The 6,000-nt window shown below is 34.6% G+C and overlaps 1 long non-coding RNA gene and 1 pseudogene across 8 annotated transcripts; both read left to right on the forward strand.

Annotated features, from left to right (window-relative positions):
* LOC147516249 (putative L-ascorbate peroxidase 6, chloroplastic/mitochondrial) overlaps positions 1-5,785 on the forward strand; it is a 29,967-nt pseudogene extending 24,182 nt beyond the window's left edge.
* On the forward strand, positions 792-3,720 carry LOC147516253 (uncharacterized). Of its 8 annotated transcripts, XR_015213622.1 has the most exons (8): positions 792-1,096; positions 1,250-1,333; positions 1,653-1,761; positions 2,156-2,290; positions 2,380-2,474; positions 2,566-2,672; positions 3,219-3,307; positions 3,533-3,720. It is a non-coding gene; the product is annotated as an uncharacterized LOC147516253 (long non-coding RNA). The 8 variants fall into 8 exon arrangements; XR_015213626.1 differs by having other exon boundaries at positions 793-1,333; positions 2,384-2,474; XR_015213620.1 differs by having other exon boundaries at positions 794-1,333; positions 2,136-2,290.
* Positions 5,786-6,000: the final 215 nt, after the last annotated feature.

Raw genomic sequence — 6,000 nt, forward strand, 5'->3', positions numbered from 1 at the left:
AGGTCACAATGCAGAAAGTCATTGACTGCTGAAATAAATGAAGTATAGAAGAGATCCCAGCCTTCTTTTATTACCTAAATCACTTTTCCCTGGCTTTGAAGGAGCACTCAGAAGATCATTCCCTATTACTACTACTACTAGAAATGGAAAGGCTACACAAACTTTCATCAATGCTTCTCTGATTGAAAATCCTGTCATTTGGGCTAGTAGGCTTTGCATTTATTATGCTCTTCTGAAAGCTGGTTTAGTTGGATCTCCAGCTAGCCCAATCTTTTCTGGTCTGGTTTATTCTTTTCATTTTGGTTATGGTTGGATTTTAGGAATATGTTAATGGGTATTTGGATTTTTTTTTTTTTTTTTTTTTCAAGATTCACAAGGAAGCATTGCTGATTTAGGGTTTTCTAAATGGCTTGAGGGCTTGCAAGGCAGATCAGTTTTTTTGAGTTTTCTCCCCTGTTATCGATAGTTTTTTTTTTGGAATTTTTCATCTATTTATTTAGATCACTAGTTAAGGAGGGAAAAAATGAAGTTGGATTTATTGCAGATCTCTTCAAGACTTGACTAAGTAGAACAAGGTGTAGTTTATATGCACCCTTATTCACATTCTTAACAAAAGTTTTTGGTTGTCTCTTTTTGCTTAATAAAACCAATGTATATATCTCGATACATGGGTGAACACGGTTGTAGGGGTTGATCCCTTAACCCGGTGATGGAGGAATGGATTCTATGTTTGTGTGCATGTACAAACATGAAACGTAACCTCGTGCCATCTAATTTGTAATTATAAAAATGAATATGTTCTGATAAGCAAGTTACAATTGTTACTGCAATGCCCATAATTGAAATTCCTGTGCCTGCTTGCATGATATTATTTGTTTATCTACTTTTATTTCTTTGATGCTATACAGTGCACATCGTTGTTTTAATTAGTATCATCTAGTCCATGCAGTCTTATCATTATATGCTTGTTTTACTTACTGTTTTTCTTGTTTTTTTTAAGCATGAAAAGAACTTAATATTAGTTGGTCGTTCCTATAAAGTAAGAAAAACTGTTTACTATCGTTGCCCGGAAACTTGAGTGAAATAAGTTAATAAGGTAAACTCAACTTCTTGTTCACTTATTTTATCACTTCTTATTAGTTGGCTTGATATTATGTTTAATCTCTGTGTAATGAAAGACCTTTACTCTTTCTTTTCGAATTTGTTGAATATTTATCTCGTGCCTTATGCCTGTTTTACTAATTTACAGCAAGCTGGCGGTGCTCTTATAAAGAATGACGACATCGCCTCGAAGTTGAGGAATTGTTCCCACCAATGATAAAAACAAGTCCAGGTTAGTGATATATCTTCTTTTGTGAGAAGTGTATTGAATTAAATCCAGGTTATATATTATACTTAAATTCCAAGGATGTTACAAATAGAACTATTAGTGGGGGCATATGAGATGCAATTCGCTAAAGAATGAAAGGTCGCATGATGCATTTGAGCTCATAGCCACATTAAAGGTTGATCACTCAATGATGTCTTGTTTTTGTGGTTTAATTGAAAATAGAAATTATCTTTTGCTGGTTACTTCTAATACCAAAATTATTAGTATCTTAGCAACTTAGTAAGTTTGATTCTACTATCTTTGTTTTGAATATTGTTTCTAGGATCACACTGTAATAAAAGCAATTTACAACGGTTCTGAGTTCTTGAAGAGCTCCGTTTGAACGAGTAAACACCATTTAGAAGGGCCTAAGGACAGCACACAACCTTAAGGTATATTTTAGAACCTTTAAAGTCGCTGTCGTTATATTTTAGTGCACTGTTGTCCTTCTTGACGGGGACTATACAACGATGCCTTTATATTAACTATGCGATATGATGTGCCATATTCATTTGTATGATAGCCAACTGCTGTGCTTTTTATTACAAAAGTATTATAGAGGTGGCATGATTACAGTCCATTAAATAGCATAAAAACTTACCTGGAGCAGTCTTGTGCGAGTGGGGTAGAGTAATTCAACTTTGACTTATGTTGTAATTGGTATCAATGCACCATCTTTTTTATTTTGCTGATCGATTTCATAATCATGATTGCCAAAACAAATACATTTCTATAATGTTTCTTGGTTTGATCATTTGTTAAATAGTTGTTTGATATTGGCTCTAGAGAAGGCTCAGTAGGCTCCTTTGGGCCGTTTAAAGTTCGCAATGTTCAAGTTTATGGAGGGTTTGTTCTCCACATTGGTTCTATTGGTAAGAGAATGTGCCCGAATTTCTGTTTGAGATAAAAGCAATGTGCAAGGTGAGATACTTAACCTTCTACCCCATTATTTTCTAGCTATTATGATCCTTCATTTTCATTCAATTTTCATATTGCTTGATGGCATGCAGGTAGATTACGAAAGGCTTACTCTCATTGCCCCAAACTGTACATGTGCGCACATGCTAAACTATGCTCATTGACATTGAGGACACCATTCACATGAGTGAGCAGACCCGTTATTGTTGAAGCTATTTTGATTTAAGCTTTTCATCTTTTTAAGTTAGTAACAGCTTAACGTTCTGGTTTGATGCTAGGTTTATGAAGTTTGGAGTTGAATAGCACACCACTCAGGGAGTGAATACCTAAACGAATCGATCTGTTAGCATGCTTTTATTCCTATCTATCTTATACGATATAAAAGGTCAGAATTCTTACCAGGTTATACTGATTTTCCTTCTTCTGAATGAACTATAAGGACTGGCTTCATTGCAGCGGGCTTTCTATATTAACTACTTGAAGACTTTTCAAGAGGAAAAAGCATATTATAGATGAGAAACTCCGTTCTTCCTTGCTTCCCTTCTTGCTAGGGTGGCTTGTGAGTTTAAGTCCCCCTTGGAATTGTTGGGAATCTTTCATTCCCCCAAAACTCTTGAATTTCCTAGCGAGACTTTATGTCAAGGGCGAGGCGAGTTGGATGTCTGAAGCGGATAGTTCAATTTGCTTCAGATCCGTATTAAGACGACTTGGCCTTAACCGCCCCCTCTTTATTAGTGTTTAATTTATATTAGTGTCTCGGTCTAAATATAGGTTTAACAACATAGCTTCTAAGATACATTAGAAACATATGCCCACCTTTGAAAGTACTATTTTCATCAGACTATCGGTATCACTCTTGTTTGTTGAATGTGATTTAGTACCTTAGTAAGTAATAATGAGCTTTCTTTTAATCCTTTATTCTTTTGTGTAGGATGAATCCCTATTCTTACAAAATCTTTTATATGGCCAAAGCTTGAGCTTCAATATATCGGAATGCAACTCAGACCAGAGCCACTACAAGTAAGAAAAACAATGCAACACCAAGCACTTGAGCAAATTCAATACCCACATATTTAGACTTCATGGAGTTTTTAGTAATTCTAGCTTAAACACTTTTTACCTATTATGCATATGTTCAAGTTTCTTAATGTCTTGTTTTTATGAATCTAACTTGGACAAATTTTACTCGATATCAATCATTTCTATTTTCTTAATTTCTATTTGGTGTCATTGGGTTGGTTGCAGGTGTCAATGACTTTGATGATTGCTATAGGAAGGACGAATTAAGAGATCAAATGTTTTGTTTGAGAGCTATTAGGACTTATTATATCCGTGTATTTTGTAAACAAAAAGACTTAATCAAATTACTAGTTTTATGTAATTAGAATCAAGACTTGTGACTTAAGAATGAATTATGGAATATGTTGGTTTAAGTGCTTTTCTTTTTTGCTAGTGTGTATCCATGAGTGAATCTTTAGGCCTTTAATGGGATGGACAAGTTGTGAGATATATGCTAGAAGCAGGTGCAGGTAGCCCAGCAACGATTGGGACCTAATTTTTTTTTCCAAATGCTACCAGATTTAGTAATGGTTGTATATCCGTTACAAATAGATAATTGCCAACAATTCATCAGTTATAAACAAAATTAGTAAGTGTTATTAATACATTGCAACGGTTACATATCCGTTACTAAAATTAATTTCAATAACACTTGACAACTGTGACTAAATTATGCAACGGATATAAAGTGTTACTAACATCTGTTACTATTATTTGTCACGCATTTGTGTCAATGCAAAATAACCGTTACTAATATTTTTTGCGACGGATGAGTATTCGTTACAAATCAACTGATATGGTGTAGTGGATGTCGATATAGATGTATCAGATGATGAAAGGTATGTGTTTGGTGTTTCTGTACTCCCCATGTGTTGCTGCATATTTATCTCTTTTAATAAATTGTCAGAATGGATGGGAGAAGCGTATTGAAGAAAAATAAAAAGATAATATCTTTAAAGACATGAAATTGGAGATTTTCATTTTCCAGGAGAGAAATATATAATGTAAACAACTTTGGAAAAACATTGGCATGAGCTGGCTCTATTCTTTTTACGTATGGTAATAAATATTTGCACTTCTGTTCAATTATAATATGTAACCTCAAAATGAATTAAAACTAATCCGCCTTGTTTCTTTTCTGTTATTGCAGGTTAGTGGAGTCCCCACACTTCTCTTCTTCCCAATAGGACATAATAGCACAAACCCAGTAAGTGAACTTGAGGACTTCTCTAGCTTGTTGGTTTTGTGTCAGTAGTATGTCTGCAAATCTTATCAACACTTTCAATATGTTGTTCTCACTCAAATTAAGGGTATTTTTTTATACATTTGCCTTAAATTGAGTCTATTCTTTGAGCAGATAAATGTGGAAGTTGGTCACACAGTAGTCGGATTATACAAGTTCCTCAAAAAACATGCCCAAATACCTTTCAAGCTCCAGAGGCCAACCTCAATTTCTAAATCAGAAGACATTTTCCCTTAACCCACATCAACGTCTAAATCAGGGTATATTGTTTATAGTAATACTCTCGAGAGCAATATTATTGGAGCGGCGTTGCACTGATAATGCTCCTGACGTGTTGTTTGCTTATGATTGGGCTAGAAGCTTGTTCCATCTCTAGAAAACTCTCAAGGCTGTTTACCCTCAAAAAGGTTGTGCGACACTCACATGAAAGAACAAAATGTGCAAAGGTGATGAAGATAGAAATTTCAAAGTACGAATTGTTTTTTTTTTCGTTATGTTTTTATTCTTCCTTGTGTACTTTGAAAGCCTAGTTACTAGCAATCAACAACTTGAAAACATTGTAAATTTTGGAAAATACCAATGTATAATATGTTGTTTGTAACCTTGTGTAACTGATTTTATGATATGAGAAACCTCAAATTAGGTAGTATTTAGCAGGGGTGTATGGGGCAAAATAGATTCTACCAAATAATATTTATTATTTAAAAAAAAATTAAACCAATACGACGGCAAATAATGTCGTTACTTGACTTCCTGAAGCAATATATGACGGGTGGTTATGTTCCACATTTGAAAACTTTCAATTCCATTACAAAGGAAATTTGTGATGGTTCTAAGTGTCCTATATTTAACGACGACTTCTACTGTCACACGCCCGTCGCATTTCTAATTCAACTTGCCACGTTTTTTCCTGTCGTTAATATTAACAACAGTGCGATTCATGACGAACTCGGGGACACTATTTCCCGTCGTAAATCTCGATTTATGACGGATTTTGTCGTCGTTTTTGGCCATTTCTGATGTAGCTAGTGTCTTACCCACTTCATGGATCTGAAAGTTTGTTGTTTGACTTGTAGGAAATAGTTGATTTGTCTGCTGCACACACATTGGGAAAGTCTAGATGAGAGAATAGTGGTTGGGGCACGCCAGAAACAAATTACATTGTTGGACATCAGATCATCCTTCTGAATTTGTAACAGTGTCTTACACTCTTACTTTGATTGTTAAACTGATGACCTGTGATTTCCACGGTTCTTTGCTGCTACACAAATAATTTAGACACTCATTGAGAAGAAAACAGTATCGCGATGTTTTATTTAAGATTATTAAATTGGTGTAGGTTAAGTCTACAAACTAAACGATTCTTGTTAGTCTCATACTATGTTTGTATGTTTGTATGTAACAATATGAT

Source organism: Coptis chinensis, chromosome 2 (genome assembly GCF_015680905.1).
Source record: "Coptis chinensis isolate HL-2020 chromosome 2, ASM1568090v1, whole genome shotgun sequence".
Lineage (NCBI taxonomy): Eukaryota > Viridiplantae > Streptophyta > Magnoliopsida > Ranunculales > Ranunculaceae > Coptis > Coptis chinensis.